Here is a 17,763-nt window from a genome sequence, read left to right on the forward strand (position 1 = left end):
CCTCCATTTATGCCTGCTGCACGTATCACCACTTGTATATTTGAGTATCTGTTTAAATGGAAATGCATTTTTTACCTGCCTACTCTCCCCCTCCTTTGCTTGCTTTTACCTAGGCCTGCACCTGATGAACTGAGTTTTACCTCCAAAAGCTCATGCAGAAAACCAACTTGTAAACTATTAATCCAGTGCTACTTGTCATCAGCTCCACAATGCTGTCAGGATTGGGCTTGGGTTGTCAGGCACAGGAGGAGGAGGAAATAGGGGGTGCCGGTTGGTGGGAACCAGGGTTGGAACAGAGGGCTCTCCCCACTGTTCCTTTACTTCATCTGTTTTGAACGGGGGAGTAGGGATGCCAGCTTCTTCCCCAACTTCCCAACTAAGTGGAAAGTCTCAGTGGAGGTTGTAGGCAACCCTGGCGGGGGGGAGCACCTTAGGAGGAGGCAGCAAATGATGAGAAGCCTAAACAGGAGAGTGCAATATTGTTGCCTGGAAACAGGCACCACCTCTGCAGAGCAGAGCACTTGCAGCCATCTCAGAAAAGCATGTGTTTTCAATCCCAACATTCCCACAAAGTGAGTGAGTCTCATGAGTGAATGCATCACACCTCACCTTCAAAAGCTTGGCAAGTGGGGTGTGGAAACTGTTGGGACATCTGCATTGCTTCCATCCAGTTCTGAACATCTTGACTGATTCCTGAACTCCTGAAGTATGATTCCTGAATGGGTCTGCTGCCAGGTCTGTACTGTTACTTGCCTGAATAAAAATCTCTTTCTTACTTATACATAGAAAAACCTCTGTCTGTGTGGGTTTGGTGAGAGGCAGGACACTACTTGATACTTCTACTGATCTTCATAAAAGACTAATGTCACAAACACTAAAAATTTGAATTTTCAGTACTTTCAAAATAAAGAAGGTTATGCAACACTAACTAAACCCATATACAGTGGTGGTACCTCAGGTTACTTACGCTTCAGGTTACAGACTCCACTAACCCAGAAATATTACCTCAGGTTAAGAACTTTGCTTCAGGATGAGAACAGAAATCGGGCAGCGGCAGCGCAGCAGCAGCAGGAGGCCCCATTAGCTAAAGTAGTGCTTCAGGTTAAGAACAGTTTCAGGTTAAGAACAGACCTCCAGAACGAATTAAGTTCTTAACCCGAGGTACCACTGTACATGTAAATTTGGAAAAAGTTAAATGAGTAGCAAGTTCCACATTGCAAAAGTGGAATCCAGATGACTGTCTATGGACACATGTGATATGTTTGTCCAGGTATGTATATAAGCTGCTGTCAGTTTGGTTAGTGCCTGGGAGAATTCTTTGCAAGTCATAAGTAAAATAAAACTTATTCCTATTCGGGAAGGATATTCCTAACTACCCAGGATAAAGTTACATGGGATGGGGGAGGAAGGCACATATGTGAGGATAAAGAGCAATGCTGATCATGACTCTTGCTATGCAGAAGAAGAAAAATATTATTAAAACACATTAAAAGACCCTTTAGAACATCAGCAATATGTAGCCACTCCTGATTTGCTGTGTTCTACTGTCCTCCAATGGATGCTCTTGATAATACATTGCTGATCTATAAAACCAGCAAGTTAGAATTTCAGCTTCATGCTTTAACAATGCTATAATGCAAGATGGAGCATAACACTAAACTGAACCGACACCTTAAATTATTCTTCTTGGACTCTGAGAGTTCTCTTAATTTGAACAAGTGTCAACTAAACATTCATTTCCACAAATATATTATTAGATTTATATTTTTATTCAAATGGGTAAAAAGAAAGATGTCTGATAAAGCAGATAGGTGTTTTGACTTGATAATCCTGGAGGAAAACAGAGAGAAAGCCCTACTCATTCTTTATGCCTACTGAAATTTTCGAAGCTATCCTTTGCACAGTAGCATTGCTGCAGCACAATTTAGCCTGGGGCATACTGTAAATTCGGCATTGAACTGGCAGAAAATACTGATGCTCAATTATTCACCAATATTGTAAAACAGTGACCTATAAGATCAGATCATTAGTCACACTACTTTCTCAGACTGAGTGGTCACATTTAGATCTCTCAGCAAACAATGACAACATGCTTCAGGAAGCATTGGGCTTGTGCATTCCCCACTCCTTTGTGTATGTGCCTCAGACTCACACACTTCTTCGTTTCTTCCTTTCCTTCATAGTTTGGAGCAGCTTTCTATTTCTATTTCAGATATTCAGTTTAAAAGCTAGAGTGTCAAATCATAGTTCAATCGTCTGCTTTCTTAACTAGCTGTGGTTTTTGCAAAGCAGAGTTTCCCAAATTTGGACAAAATGGGAAACGGTGGTTTGTTCCAAACTACAAGGGAAGCTTTAAATTACCTCCTCATTGGTGAATGAGGAAGAGAGGGTAAGAACTTGAGCCCAGTGCTCATCCTCATAACCATAAACCATGTTTTGTCAGTACATCTGAATCAGGCCAGTGGTGAACACAGTTTGTCAAAGCTCAAACTTTTATAAATTTACATACACTCAAAAATGTTGCAAAAGACACTAGTTGACTTGGCAACTATGTCAACTGAACATGCCCAGGCACCAGCACTTGACCTGAAAGAATTGGTGACAAAATTTGCAAAGGAAAATGCACAGAAAGTGTGGTTTTGTGTGCCTGAAATTGAATTTTTTAAGACTTCAGTTCACAAGAGTATTCAAAATGATTTGTGTGCTAAAACATTTTCTTTTGTATTTGAGAAACATAATCAAAGACTGTTGTATTGCTAATTCTTCCAATGTAAAATAAATGTAGCAGTTTCAAGATTTGTGCTTTTCAAAAAAAATTACAACCTGTTTTTAAAAACCATAGTTAGCATTTTTTTAAAGGGCGCTGCAAGTAGCTAGCCTTGCCCAGAGAGCAAAATAGCTTGGCACAAGCACTGTGTGGAGGTAAGAGAAAAGCAAAGCCTGGTGGTGTCTCCAAAACACATATATACACAATTTAGAATATGAATTTGGTATTCATGTATGTATTCCAAAGCAGATGCTATTTGCCTGATAGTTATTCTCCAGTTTAGATAATAACATGAGCCAGAGAAATATTGATTCCAGTCTCTCCTGCCACCATTTACCTGCTAACTGCAGCAGTGGCAAAAAGAAGACTGTATTTCTTATGGCCTTAGCTCCACATTCTTGGGCCTAGAAAGCTGCTACAGCGTTGATACAGCTACCAAAGACCCTGGGAAATTAAATTTCTCCAGATCACACAATGTCTTTAGTATGGCTATATTTGATCAGAAAGATAAAGGACTGGAAGCAAGTTGGAGTGGATTATTATTATTATTAATAATAATAATAATAATCATCATCATCATCATCATCAATTATATTAATTTATATACTAATTAATTGCAAAATAGTTTTTAGGTGACTTGCAAAGCATGAAAACAATTACACAAACACTGAACTAAACATATTCATAATTAAAATATACAATAACATAATAGCATTAAAACAGCACAACAGTTGTCAGATTTTCTGCTTTGGGAGCTAAAGGAACTTTCCCTGAACATTCTCCAGTTTCATAATTGCTATGCAAATTCCCAACCGAATGAAGGGAGTTTGCCCATCACTGAAAAGGTCTAAGTGTAACACAGTTTGACAGAACTAGAGGGGAGAAGGCAAAATGGATTTCCCTTGCTACTCTCAAAACCAGTAGAGGCTTAGGACTGTAGATGCTCATGCACCATGAGCAGCAAAAAGCATACTGAATTAAATATATACCTTCTTAAAAAATGAAACTGCCCGAAACCTCACAATTACAAAACCACCAAGCATCTTGTAAAGATTTAATTTGCACTGATGCCATGTTATTATTACATCACAATAAACTTGATTTGTACAAATGTTGTCCATTGTGGAAAACACGCACTCCATGTATCTCTTCTAAAAGACCTGATACGACATACTGTGCAGCCTTATAAAGGTTTGATAGAGTCAGAGTCTACGTAGTTCAAGCAGTTGCTTCCCACACCCATCTTCAATGAATAGTCACTTGTGACTGTCAGGAACACAAGGAAGCAAACTCTGGTGTCTGCAAGAGTTGTTGCCAATATCTTATTATTGGCTGAGATCACAGCTTCAAATGATAAAACAGAATCATTGTTACATCGTAGAGGAGGCCTTGAGGGGATGGGTACTGTTGCCCTTCTTTTCATGTGTGGAAGGCTGGACAGCACTGATTTCTTTCCAGCATTCTCAAAAACCTAGCTTAGATGGCTTTAAAGGGAGAAAGACAGCCAAATGTTGGCTTCAGTGTGTCTGGGGACAAAAGCAGTTACATTGTCTGTACAGAACACCAACATATGGCAAAGTATTTGTGCTTCATATATGCACTTTGGACCTTAAAAGCTGTCCAAGAACTGATATTACGGTATTTATGAAGCTAAGTAGATGTAGTCAATCAATTTCTTAGATGGGGTACCACTGAAAGCCCCATGTAAGTATTTCTATATTACATATTTAAAGGTTATACTTTACATTTGCTATATTGGTGATTAGAGATAGCACTCCTCTAAATATCAAAATAATTGGGGGGGGGACCACTGGGAGAAGCTATTGCCCATGTTCTGCTTTTTGAGCTTTGAATAGGCATTAGTTATTCTGCTGCTCAATATCCTTCAGGCGCTGGTCAATAATGGTTTTTGCCATGGGGAGACCCATTTTCAGGAGATGCTGTGCTTGGAGGCCACATGTAAGTAGTTTCTGATGCACTACTTTGGACCACCGACTTCTGTGAGCATCTCGTGCTACTAGGGGTAGTAGTCCAGATGCGTTTAAATTTAAGCGGAGCCAATAGTTGAATGTTCTTAACCAGGTTCGGGTTTCGACGGAGAGGAGGCCAGTCTTCAGCCGTAGGGCCGCATTTGGTGCGCATGGTGGAACGGCTAGAATCTGTCTTAAGAATTTAGACTGGACCGTTTCAAGTGTGCAGCAATGATTTCCCGTCCAGATTTGGGCCCCGTAGAGTAATTGCGCCAAGGGTTTTGCTTGAAAGACCTCCAGAGCTGCTGGGATATGTCTGCCCCCCTTCGTAAAGTAAAAGCGAGACAGTATTTTGGCGCTTTGAGATGCTTTTTCCCTAGCATATTTATGATGGGCCTCCCAGGCCCCTGTTGACTGGAAAACTACTCCAAGGTATTTGAAAATTTTGACCTGTTCTATTGGCTGGTTGTCCATCTCCCATCTGTGATGTCTGTGTCTCCTAGCGAAGACCACGACTTTGGGTTTTTGGGGATTAACCACCAGTTGATCTCTCCTGCAGTAGGCTGAGAATTCTCTTAGTAGCCTTTTGAGGCCTACTTTAGTTCGTGATAAGAGAACCGCGTTGTCCGCATAGAGGAGCACTGAAATTGATTTTTCGGCCAGTTTGGGGGCATGAAACTCCGGGGATGTTAGGTATTTGACCATGTCATTTATATATAAGTTGAATAAGGCCAGGGCTAAAATACAGCCCTGCTTGACTCCTTTGGTGGCTGGTACAGGGCCAATTAGTTGCTCATTTACTGAGGTTCTTACATATAACTTGGAGTCTTTATATAGGCTTTTTATCAAGAATAGTAATCTTTGGTCAATGTTGGTAGCATTGAGTTTAGCCCAAAGTTTGACTCATGAGATCGAGTCAAAGGCCGCCTTCAGGTCAATAAATGCTGCGTATAGAATCCCACGTGTTTTATTGACGTATTTGTCAATGAGGTGTGCTAATACGAAGCAATGGTCTATTGTTGTTCTGCCCTGTCTGAAGCCGGCTTGCTCCTCTGACAGAACTGCCTCAGTTTCCATCCAGTCAATTAGTTTGATGTGGAGGTGTTTGGCATACAATTTGCTGGGGATAGTAAGGAGGCTAATGGGTCTATAGCTCGCTGGATCTGCCATAGGACCCTTTTTGTAGATTGGGATGATTACTGCCTCTAACCAGCAACCAGGGATTATGCCTGTTGAATCGATGTATGTAAATATTGACGCCATTATAGGAGCCCACCAACTGATATTGTTCTTCATCAGCTCTGCTGGAATGTGGTCTATGCCCAGGGCTTTGTTGTTTTTCAGTTGGGCAATTAGTTTCCCCACCTCCTCTATGGAGACAGGAGGCCAATATGGTAAATTCTCGGGGTGGGCACTTGGATCATTGTGCTGAGCTTTGTCGTCATAGAAGAGGGTTTGAAAATATTTCATCCACTCCTGGGGTTCTACAGTACATGTGGGACCAATCCGCTCCTGGCCCAGGAGGCCCATAATGGTACGCCAGAAGGAGGTTGAGTCTTTCTCATTTGAGGCCTTCACTAAATTACACCAGGCCAATCTCTCAGCTTTTTGTTTTTTTACCTTTAATAGCTGTTTATAGTTTCATCTTAAATAGATGTAAGCCATAAATAGCGATGGTGCTCCGGTGTTTCTGTAATTCCGATAGGTTGATCTCAGACATTTCCTTGCTTGTCTACACTCCGAATCAAACCATCTCTCTTGATCCTGTGCCCGCTTTGCAACAGAATTAAGTATCTCAGTTGTTAGGAAGGTCTTTAGTCTTGCTAATAACTCGTTGAACGAGTCCATGGCCTTTTCCCCGGTATTAGCTGTTTCCTCGCCTAGGATCTTATTATTATTATCATTATGTTTTATTATTATTATTTTATTACCTCTGCCAAGTTTTAAGTACTGAGATTATTAATTTATCTGTATCTGGTTATTATTATCTTTCTCCCTGTCCTGACCATCCCTCCGAGGTTATATTTATATTTATAATATCTTTCAATTTGGCTGGTCTATTTACTTAACCGACCTGGAACAATCTACCAGAGAAAAGGCCGCGCCGCCTATGGGACAGAGGGTCATTGATGAATGATAATCCAGCTTCTACCTAGGGTTTTAATAGGTCATAAGATTTTATGGTAACTATATTTGTAATGTATTTTTGTCGGTGTTTGTCCTTTGATGCTATGGCCTGTCGGCTATGCAAATAAAGTCTATTGATTGATAGGCATTAGTTAGCATATTACAAGAAGCCAGATTACAAAAGGCTAGACAGGCTTTGGTCTGATCCAGGTAGGCTCATCTTATGTGCTGAGTGGAATTTCCCCAAGTATTTGTACCACTGGGTTAAACAGAAAGCTCTGGGTAATCTGTTTAAACTGGTAATTTACATATTAAAATATCCTACCCTATTTATCCTCATCAATGTCCATAAATAAAAGGCTTAAAAACACACCCGCAGCATCATTTGTTGTCTGCCTTTGCTCACAAATGTCTCTTTCAATTATTTTACATGGAACTCCCTTTCTCAATTAGCTTTCACTTTCCTCTTTTCACATTCAATCTTTCAAGTAACCTCCCAAGCTCTGCGCGCAAGTCAAGTGGGAATGGCATAAATTGGAGTATCTAAATTTAGCTCCGTAACTAAGAGTTACTATAGCAGATGATTAAATTCTCTCTTTAAAAATTCTAGACTTATTGGCTTCCTTGGGAAAATATCTGTATAAGTAGGTTCATGGGGCATCAGTGGTGCTCATCACTCTGAATGCCATGTATGTTTTAGATAGTCGGCTGCACAGTAATGTTAAGCTGCTGTTTCCACCTAAAAAGAAGCTTCTTTCAAATGAGTTTTGTAGGTTATATAGTGGAAAACCTTGGAAGGAGTTTCAATAGAGCTTTGGCAGGCCAGTAAGGACCAGTCCCATTCAACTCGCATCCCACAAACAAGACAATGTTTATTGGAAATGTTACCATATTGGTCCAGCTATAAGCCTCCCATAAAGCCTGTCTGTAGCCCTAACATGTAATAGGCACCTGTGCAGAAGGACACATGATGCTTTTCCTAAAACTGCCCAAAGTTCCATGCACTTCCCAAGGTCTCGTCTTATATTAAGGCTGCTCTACCTGTAAGAGAGCAATTATAGGCCACACTCTGGTTTGATACAGGCCAGCTTTATGGAGAAAGTGTGGCCTCAATATGGTACATTTTCCTGACAAGCATATTCTATCATGATAAGAAACATGTCATGAGAAATGTATGTATGCCTGTATACCTGAAGGAGCATCTCCACCCCAATCGTTCAGCCCAGACACTGAGATCTCAGCCTTCTGACAGTTCCCTCATTGAGAGAAGTGAGGTTACAGGTAACCAGGCAGAGGGCCTTCTTGGTAGTCGCGCCCACCTTGTGGAACGCCTTCTCATCAGATGTCAAGGAAATAAACATCTGACTTTTAGAAGACATCTGAAGGCAGCCTTGTGCAGGGAGGTTTCTTGAGATTTTTTGTGTTTTAATAATTTGTTGAAAGCCGCCCACAGTGGCTGGGGCAACCCAGACAGTAGGGCGGCATATAAATAATATAAGCATTATTATTATTATTATGTTACATTCCCATTAAAACTTGCCCCAAAGGGCAAAAATGTGTGAAGAGGGAAACTTCCCTCTTGCCAAAAGACCCATAGGGAGGTTTTATTCTGAGTTCCTTATACTCAAGAAATAAAACATGCTAATAGAATTTTTCCAGCTGGCCTGCAATAGATATACTGGTGCTGGGTTATCATGCATTGGCCTGGAATGGATATGCTGGCTCAGTGCCTAATTAAAGAAAGGAAAATTTCCCTGGAAATGGAGTGAATTGTGACAGGGGAACTCTGATTTATATTTTATTCAGGCAGTGGCACAAAGGCACAAAATCAAAACAGTGCGTTCTTTGGCTCTCTCCCCCCCCCCCACAAAAAAGTCAAAGAGAGATCTAAGCAGGGTTACTTAATTAAGCTGAAGGGTAGCCCAACGCCTCCCTTGATCTGCTGCCTCCAGTGAATGCAAGAAAATAATTGTGGCATTTCCTTTAGTGAGCTCCAGAGAAGGAAAGCAACTATTAACAGCCTTTCAAAGACGTTATTGTTTTAAGGGATTTTCTCTGGTGTTAAAACTAAACTTCAGGTCTACTGCCCAATTAATGAAATGTTATATCCAAGTCTGGTGCATGTTTACTCAGAAGTAAATCTGACCTTCTTCAATGGAGGCATACCCCAAATAAGTATGCCTAGGATCTGAGCCTTCATTATGGTAGTTGTATTCATGTTACGGTTGGTTGTTTTGAATAATGCTATAATTCTGAACAAAAGAAAGCATATCTTTTTTAAAAAAAAGGAAAAAGGCTGTCCTTTTAGAGCTAGGACTCAGCTACATTAGTAAAGAAAATGTGCTTTATTTGAATTATAACACTGTGACACCAGATGGCGCTGTGGAGTCCTGTCTTTCTCCAACGGGATTTCCCTTTTAACTGAATTGCTTTTTTGATATGTCTAGATCCAGGCCTAGTGTGGGGGGGGGACTGGTCCTCCAGACCACATAGAATCATAGAGTTGAAGGGATTACAAGGGTCATCTAGTCCAACTTCCAACAATGCAGGAATCCTTTGCCCAACATGGGGCTCAAACCCACAACCCTGAAATTACAAGTCTCATGCTCTACCAACTGAGCTATCAGGTCAAGATGTTGCTGAAGTACAACTCCCCAGCAAGCATAGTCAAAAGCCAGGGATGATGTAGTTCAGCAACATCTGGAGGGCCAATGTGAGCACCATATTCCTCTACACACCTGCACATATGTGCAGAATCATGAAGAAACATGACACATCCAAAACAATAGCCAGAAGATATGTTTTTAATATGGGTGTAGCTTTGAAACCCTGTCCATATCTGTTACTAAAGAATCCTAAAGTAGTCATCTCAAGTTTGGGGGTTTGGAAACTGCCCTAAAGAAGGAAACCCAAGGAAGCATACCTGGGACTAAACCTCATTGAACTCAATGGAATTTAATCCAACGTAGAGCAGCAGTATTAAGGAGCCAGGTGTGAGCCAGGTCTCTAACTGCTACCTATTGTGAAATATTAAAAGATGATCTGTATTAACTGTGGCTGTTCAGCTGAGATGGACATATTCTGAAATGTTGGTGCTGTAAGCAGAGTTATATATATACCACAGAACAGAGCATTGTTATGGTTGAACAATAGTTCTGAGTGGCAACACCTTTGAGTAATTTTGCTGTGATTTAACATATATGCAAATTCCTCGAGTTTCTGACTGCACAATAGAGCAATCAGGAGAGAGAGAAACGGCAGAAGTGTTGCCCTGTTGCCGTCTGTCCATCTGTTACACTTGGCAAGATAGGGGATGCTCACTTATGGTCTGTGTTAGGTCTGCTTCCTCCAATGTCAAAAGCAAATGCAGGAGAGACCAGAAACTTCTGTCCTCCTGAATTATTCCTCTTTCTTGAAGTTCTCACAGTAATACCAATAAGCACAAATCCATTGGAATCCAGGTTCTGAAACTTACTGGTAAGCTGTAAACTAAAAGACTTCTAGAAGATTCACTAGAAAATGGCACAGTCCTGTGTTACTACTTTATTTTCAAGTGAAGCTATGAGGCCAGGTTATCTCCCTGAAATATGTATGTTGCCTGAATAGTCTAGTTCCTTGTCAGTTTGTAAGCATGATGTCAATATCAACAATTGTCCTATTGTGGCATTTGTTAGTTTTCGTTTTTACTCATTTAAAGTTAGTTTCCCTTTTTACTTATTTACTTCATACAAAATACCATACCCTCTAACATTTCTCTGGTGAAAATAGGGAAATGCATGTCAGGGAACTGCCATCGGAGCCAGAGGGAGAGGGAGGGCTCCAGAGGGATTACGGATAGCGTCCCAGGAGGGAGAGAAGCAGCCCATCCTTTGGGGAAGGAAATCAGCGTAGCACCAGTGGAGAAGGGGGGCAGATGGGGGAATCGGCGAGGTGGCTCCATGACTCCTCGCCAGAGACCAGCAGGGAGAGCATGGGTCCTCCGCTGCCCACACCCTCCCTGCGCAGAAGGCTTCCGCGCAGGGAGAGTAGGCGGAGACTAGGCGTCAAAGAGCTTCTTTGCTGGAAGAAGTTCAAGAAACGCCCACTGACGGATTCTGCCAGCGACTGAGACAGCCACGGGTGAGTGGCTGTCCGGACAGAATAGGGTTCACCCAGGTAACTCAGCCAGGTGTGGCGACGACTTACGCACGAGCAACCCCTAGAACCATTACAATGCATGTCATTTTGGATCGCCCAGTCCTTGTCTAAGGAATGGGGCTTGTTAAGCCATTCCATGAACCAGTGCTTTTTTTCTTAAAAAAAAACATTTAGGGGTACTCTCATTTTCCTATTCATATTGAAATACTGCCCCTCAATGAGGCCAAACTTAGATTCACAAAATGTCTAGGGGCATGTGTATACCTGCGTCCCCCCCAGAAAAAAAGCACTCCTTTGAACCATTCTAGTATTGGTGGAAACCCATTTGAAACACAGTACAAACTTTCATCCTCTTGAAATTACCTCAGGGCAAAGCTTTGATTTGGTTCTGAGGGAGCAGGGCAAATACTAATTTACCAGCGCCCTGCCAATTAGCATGAAGACCAACATGGCAGAACCTCCCCACAAAAGCTTAGCTGGTACAATCCACCTGACTTTTACTATTCCTCTGTTTTGGTTACTAGCTTCTTGATTTAGGATTGTATTCTTCAAGTTCTTTCCATAACAATTATGTGATTCCTCATTTACTACCTGCCATGTACCTGGGAATGCCAACACAGAATATAGTATATTCCTTACTATAAAAATTGTATAATACTCCTGAGTTTACCGTAACAAAATTAAACTTTCTGTGTACACTAAGCATACTCAATTTTTTAAGAAAACATACACACACATTGCACTGAGATTAGTTCAAAGGACTCACATATTATGTAAACAGATCTTCCCACTGGAAAAATGTATGTCCAGATTCATCTGTAAGAATAATTCAGTCTGATACTTTAGCTCCTCCTTGTGGCAAGCCCTTGGTTATTATAAAGTAAATATATCACATAAAATGTTTAGGAGTTGACTAACTTCAGAGTTCTTATTAAAGAACAATTAAAATCAATGTTATAATACAGCAATGGTGGTTTTTTTTAATGGTATAACAAAGGGAGCCTTAATACAATGTGTACTGTTAACCACACAAAATAATATTCGAAGTGTGGTGGTAGAACTGATTCATATTTTTTATTTAAAAACTTCTTTATAGGCAAACAGAATCAGCAGTCCCAAAACAGTAAACTGACCTGAGACACATTTGCATAAAAATGATCTCAACACATTGTCTGATTTTAGAATGGCCAACTCTTGAAATAAAAAAAATGAACTAGGGTGGGACACAGGTTTTTTTTTATCAGGGGGAGCAGGTCCTGGGGCTGAGTGAAGCACAAAATTTGTCCAGCCATCTAAAGTGCATAACCTTTTTAAGTGAGGGGAGATGCAGGCCAGGTTGAGTTTTTCCTCCCTAGTCAGTTAGCTCCCCATCCATTTTAATTAAACAAAATAAAACAAATTTCAATGTTTATACTGATTCCCCATTGTCTCAAATAGGAACTCACCAACTGGTAGAAGGAAAATTTGTGCTGTATGCATTTAATAGAATCCAGTCTGAATAGGGGCTTCAGCATGTTATTCTCCCCTTGAGCTTCAGAACTGCTGTTCAAAATATTAGACAGGCACTAGGCATAGATAAGAGACTTTCCAGAGATAAATTCAGAATGAAAACTCCCAGGCTGGCAGTGACAGCTGATTCAAATGTAGTTGAGAACCAATAAAGCAATAATGTATGACACAGAGACACATATGTCATAATAAACCTCAGATACATAAAATAAAAAGAATACGTTAAAAATGAGAGTTGTACAGATAGAAATAAAGATAATGTTCAGCTCAAGTTGAGAAGCAATTTCTTAGTATTCAGCTCAGCAGGCGGAGAGCAACAATTTTCAAACATGATGCAAAGTGACTTAGAAATATATTTCATTTCCAAAGCACCATAATCTGAATCAATGCTCTATAAATAAAGAATAGTTAACATCAATACTTTGTTACCAGTTATTCCAGCCAAAGCAAGCTGTATAGCAGGGGTCCTCAAACTACGGCCCACAGGCCAGATCCGGCCCGCCCGCCCGCAAGGCTCAAGGCTCGGAAGCAGCTGGGCAGGAAGAGTCCTGAGGTAAAATCGTGCACGTGTAACGAAGCCCTGGTAACGCTGTTGCTACTGCCGCTGCTGGCTGCTTGATATCGGCACGCTGCCACTTTAAGCTGCCAGAGGGCAGGACAGCAGCGAAGGAACCCCTTCATGCCAGCCCTTACCCTCCTCCCTTACCCTCAGGCCAGCTCCGTCTTCACGGGAGCAGCGCCTCGCCGGCCGGTTGCCTCCTTAACGCACATGCGGGTCCCATGTGGCGGCCTTGGCAACCTTAAAAGTTAGGGAAGCACCAGAAACACAGGCAACATATGTAAATAGAATTAGCAAGAAGAGAAGTCTGAATCGCAACAGTTGATCATACAAGGGAATCTCCATGTAAATAGTGGTGGGTTAATCTTTGAAATAAAGCTCTCCACCCAGACTTCCCCAAGTTTGAAAATAAACTTCAATGCAGAGAATGCCATATGCATGAGGAACAACAACATCACAAATAACCCAGAAGAAATGAAGTATAAAGGTGAGGTATAGGTAACTTATATTATTACTGATAGTGCCTGTTGTGTGTCTGTTCAGGATATTATTTTGAAACAAGGTTTTTTTAATAATAATTCAAAAAATACATGAAAAAGAGCATGTTTCTGGCACCTTTTTAGTCCAGCTCCCAACAGTGTCTGAGGGACAGTTTGAGGACCCCTGCTGTATAGGGACCGATGGCTGACCATTTAATTCCCCACAAAGCCTCTGATGAAGCATCATTCCAGGGCACTGTGGGAAACCAAAATGCCCACTAGCTGTCACCTTCAGGTAAACTTTTAACTAAAATCCAAATCAAGGGCTAGCACTGGTGGCACCTAGCAGATACCTCAAGTTGCTGGATGCTGGTGCCAGACCTGACTCCAGTTGCTTTTAAATTATGCTTTTCTTCTCCTGACCATATTTATCATTTGTCACCCTTCCCCCATCCAAATGTGACCAACAGCCAAAACGCAGCATTCCTTCCTTAACTGGCACTTTTTGCTTCCAATAGTTAGAAACTATGACAGCAGCAACCTTTCTTAATAAAAGTCGTTCTTCTTTCTCTGCTTATAGCACCTTTCAAGTAAGTATGTTCTGGGGTCAAAAGGTAAATTAAATTTTAAGTATCACGCTCACACGTATTCTTTTCTTTATCCATAATATCCTTTTGTTATCCAGAATATCATGGCTTTATTAGAATGTTTTCGCTTTCTTCAGAAACCTTCAACACTTATTTTATAATTTATTTAAATAATTAAGGAAGGTGTTTTCAGAAAAAAATAACTAATGTCAAAGGAAAAGTGTCACACGTACCTCCACCTTCCACCAGGTCAAGTGAGCTGGGAAAAATGGCTCTTACCACTTGTTTTCTCCCATATCCTCCCCTAGACATTGAAAAAATGTATGAAATGCATGGGTCCCCCCCCAAAAAAAATAATGCTTTGATAGAAATATAATTTCTTAATTAAAATGCAATAGTTAATGGATACCTCAGAAGTCAGACTGATAACACTTCCTCCACTCTTTCTGTATGAACTTTAGAGGACACTTTATAGCCTTGGGGGTGAGGATAATCAACCCCACAATGTAGTAATATTTACGCTTCATTATTCTTCCTAAGAGATACTACTCTTAAGTTTCATTTTAAGTCAAATTTCAGTGAACATGGAACATGGAAGACTGTCAAGATTTAAGGGGGAAATTAATTTATATAAAGAGAAAGGGAGGTGAACGGCCTTCCATAATCTCCACTAATTGTATTTCCCAAAATTCAGATGCTAATGAGTTAGTGGATATCGAAAGAGAAATAACAGCTGCAGCTTATCCCGCTGTGTTCTTCAGTAATGACAATGTTATACCACATTAGCAATTGTGACATTAATAAAAAGAAGCCCATAGGATTAACAGGCGACAGCTGACTTTAGTCAAATGTAGGTCATGCTTTGTTTGCTCAGAGCTGGGTAATAAATTTCCAGGTAAGTGCTCTCATGTGTCACACATATACACCAGGAGCATAATTTCACCCACACTCACTGATCCACATTCTTGTATTTTTGTAAGCCGTTTTTGAATTACTGTTAAGCATTTAATTCCACCACAGCATCTCACGAGCTTTTAAAAAGGTATTAACTCACATGACACTGATGCATAGGTTTATTCTCTTTCTCCCACCCCAAATCACCACCAATACCAGTTAATAGCATCTAGATCTTAGCTTCCCTTTCACCCGAGGATAGCAGCAGCTCTGAAGTGTGAGCATTTAATAATAAGAGATATTTAGCATGTCTCCAGACCCAGAACACTTTCCAGCTTTGGATAAAAAGAGGAAAACACTGGTTTGGACTGGAGCCAAGCAGCAGCAAGATCGCTTCTACCACAAAAGGCAGGCTTTGTGTCGGGAGAAAATGTAAAAGGAAAAAAAGGCATAGCCTTCAACTGTTCTTCAAAACATCAAGCTCGCTTAGCATGGAAAGTCTTCAATGTTAGGATTCAAGCGTATCACCTAACATGAAATATGTTCATTGCAATTTCAATTCTTAAAACATGCTGGCACACATATAGAATTCTTTTAGTGTTACAGAAAGCAGAGCCTGGTGTGTGTGGACACACAGAAGCACAAGTCAAAGCTTGGAGAACTGAAGATGATCCATAAAGTATAGGACATAAAGTATGCAGTGAGGAGGTGAAAATACGTAGCAAAGTTGTGAGAAAGGAGGGATTTGCATTTTGTTAATAATTCTCAAAGTGTTCTCAAGAAGGCATAATTTATTCACAGATCCTGCCCTCCACACAGAGCTAGGAGAGCATTAAGAACGTATTGATATGCACAACTTGATTTAGCTTAAAAATTAAAAAGCTGGTGTCAACGCCCTGATTTCTGATGCGGTCATGACATGACTAGCAGTACCAAAGAAGTGAAGAACTTGGGTACATTAAAGGCTTTCTGTGAAATTTGACTCTTTTCCAGGGCCTCTTTTTATTGCCTGGATTCAGTTGTGAGAAGTAATATTTAAAAAGATGGCCTTTAAGAATGTGCAGGTGGTTTTCTGCCAGTTAAGTACAACTAACTAATTATAAGGAACTGCTTGTACCTGTACCAGAAGTTGCATCAGCATTGATGCTCACCAGGAAAGAAATAATCTAATGGTAGAACAATGTGTTGCAAGGAAACCCAGGTGCCAGCTCTGGTCCTGATATTTATTGATCTGTATAAAAATGTATAGGGACGCAGGTGGCGCTGTGGATTAAACCACAGAGCCTAGGACTTGCCGATCAGAAGGTCAGCGGTTCGAATCCCCGCGATGGGGTGAGCTCCCATTGCTCGGTCCCTGCTCCTGCCAACCTAGCAGTTCAAAAGCACGTCAAAGTGCAAGTAGATAAACAGGTACCGCTCCAGCAGGAAGGTAAATGGCGTTTCCGTGCGCTGCTCTGGTTTGCCAGAAGCGGCTTAGTCGTGGTGGACATGACCTGGAAGCTGTATGCCAGCTCCCTCAGCTAATAAAACGAGATGAGCGCCGCAACCCCAGAGTCGGCCACGACTGGACCTAATGGTCAGGGGCCCCTTTACCTTTTACCTTTATAAAAATGTATACCTCAAATTTCCAATACAAATGTATTATATGAGGCAGCTTTCAGCAGTTAAACCCCTGGTCTAAAAATATAGCAGCTATCAGCAAAATAAAAACCACAGTTTCATTAGTTGAGAACCATGCATTGCAGCACAATTTGACCTGATGTCTCTCGGGGTCCTTTCCAACTCTACAATTCTATGATTCTATTACAGTATTCTATCATCACCATCACAAACATGGGTGTTGGGGGAGGGGGCCTTGCCCTTCCCCCAGAATGCTAAACGTATTTATTTATTTTAGTGCACACAGACACCCACACATCCAGCTAGTCAACAAGAGGCTTAGAGTGAACTCAGGGAGATTTAAAGGGATCCTATTGAGAGTGGATGCCAGACTTCTGAATCTGCATTTTCCTGGGCCAGCAAGCAGTTTAGAGTAATGCTACTTGCTTCGATCAATGATGCTGCTTTGCCAAATATTACAAGATTCAGAAACCCTAGAAATACGATGGTGTTATAAATAAAGGAGTTCTGATGTTTTTCTGTGAGGGGCTAAAAGAAGTTGTGGATCATTATGACCAACACTCTTGAAGACTCCCTTTCTTGTTTAAAGAATGATCCATGGAGTGTTGCCATGGTGTCAAGGTTACTGCGGGTGTGCGGGGCCCTGCGAGGCCTAAGCACGGGCTGGAGTTCCCTGGGCCGGGGGCTGCTGCAGCTGACGGGGGCCGTCCACTCCATGGGGGCCGGAAGTATCCCCAGTGATGAAGAACAGGCTACAGGAATGGAGAGGAAAACCATGAAAGCTTTAGAGAAGGGGCTGGATCCTTACAACATGCTACCACCCAAACAATATGCTGGGACAAAGGAAGAACCCAGCATAGTCCCTTCAATTACAGACAAGAGGCTTGTGGGCTGCATCTGTGAAGAGGACAACAGCACTGTGACCTGGTTCTGGCTGCACAAGGGAAATCCCCAGCGCTGCCCCTCCTGTGGAGCCCAATACAAGTTGGTCGGCTACCAGTTGCTCTGATTTGGCTTCAAAACTTTGCTGAGCTCTCCATTTATGATTTCTGGATACAGGGCTGAGCTATGTAGCTGTTTGCGTCATGATGTATCACATTCCTTGAAACCTAAT

At 41.3% G+C, this 17,763-nt stretch overlaps 1 protein-coding gene and 1 pseudogene across 3 annotated transcripts in view; one reads left to right on the forward strand and one right to left on the reverse strand.

Moving 5' to 3' along the window:
* ZNF385D (zinc finger protein 385D) overlaps positions 1-17,763 on the reverse strand; it is a 583,216-nt gene that overhangs the window by 547,561 nt on the left and 17,892 nt on the right. The window lies entirely within an intron of this gene.
* Positions 17,200-17,658, forward strand: LOC309352961 (cytochrome c oxidase subunit 5B, mitochondrial pseudogene; annotated as a pseudogene). Its single transcript has one exon. The product of its transcript is annotated as a cytochrome c oxidase subunit 5B, mitochondrial pseudogene (transcript).

Source organism: Podarcis erhardii (genome assembly GCF_964252035.2).
Source record: "Podarcis erhardii genome assembly, chromosome: 12".
In the NCBI taxonomy this organism is placed as follows: Eukaryota; Metazoa; Chordata; class Lepidosauria; order Squamata; family Lacertidae; genus Podarcis; species Podarcis erhardii.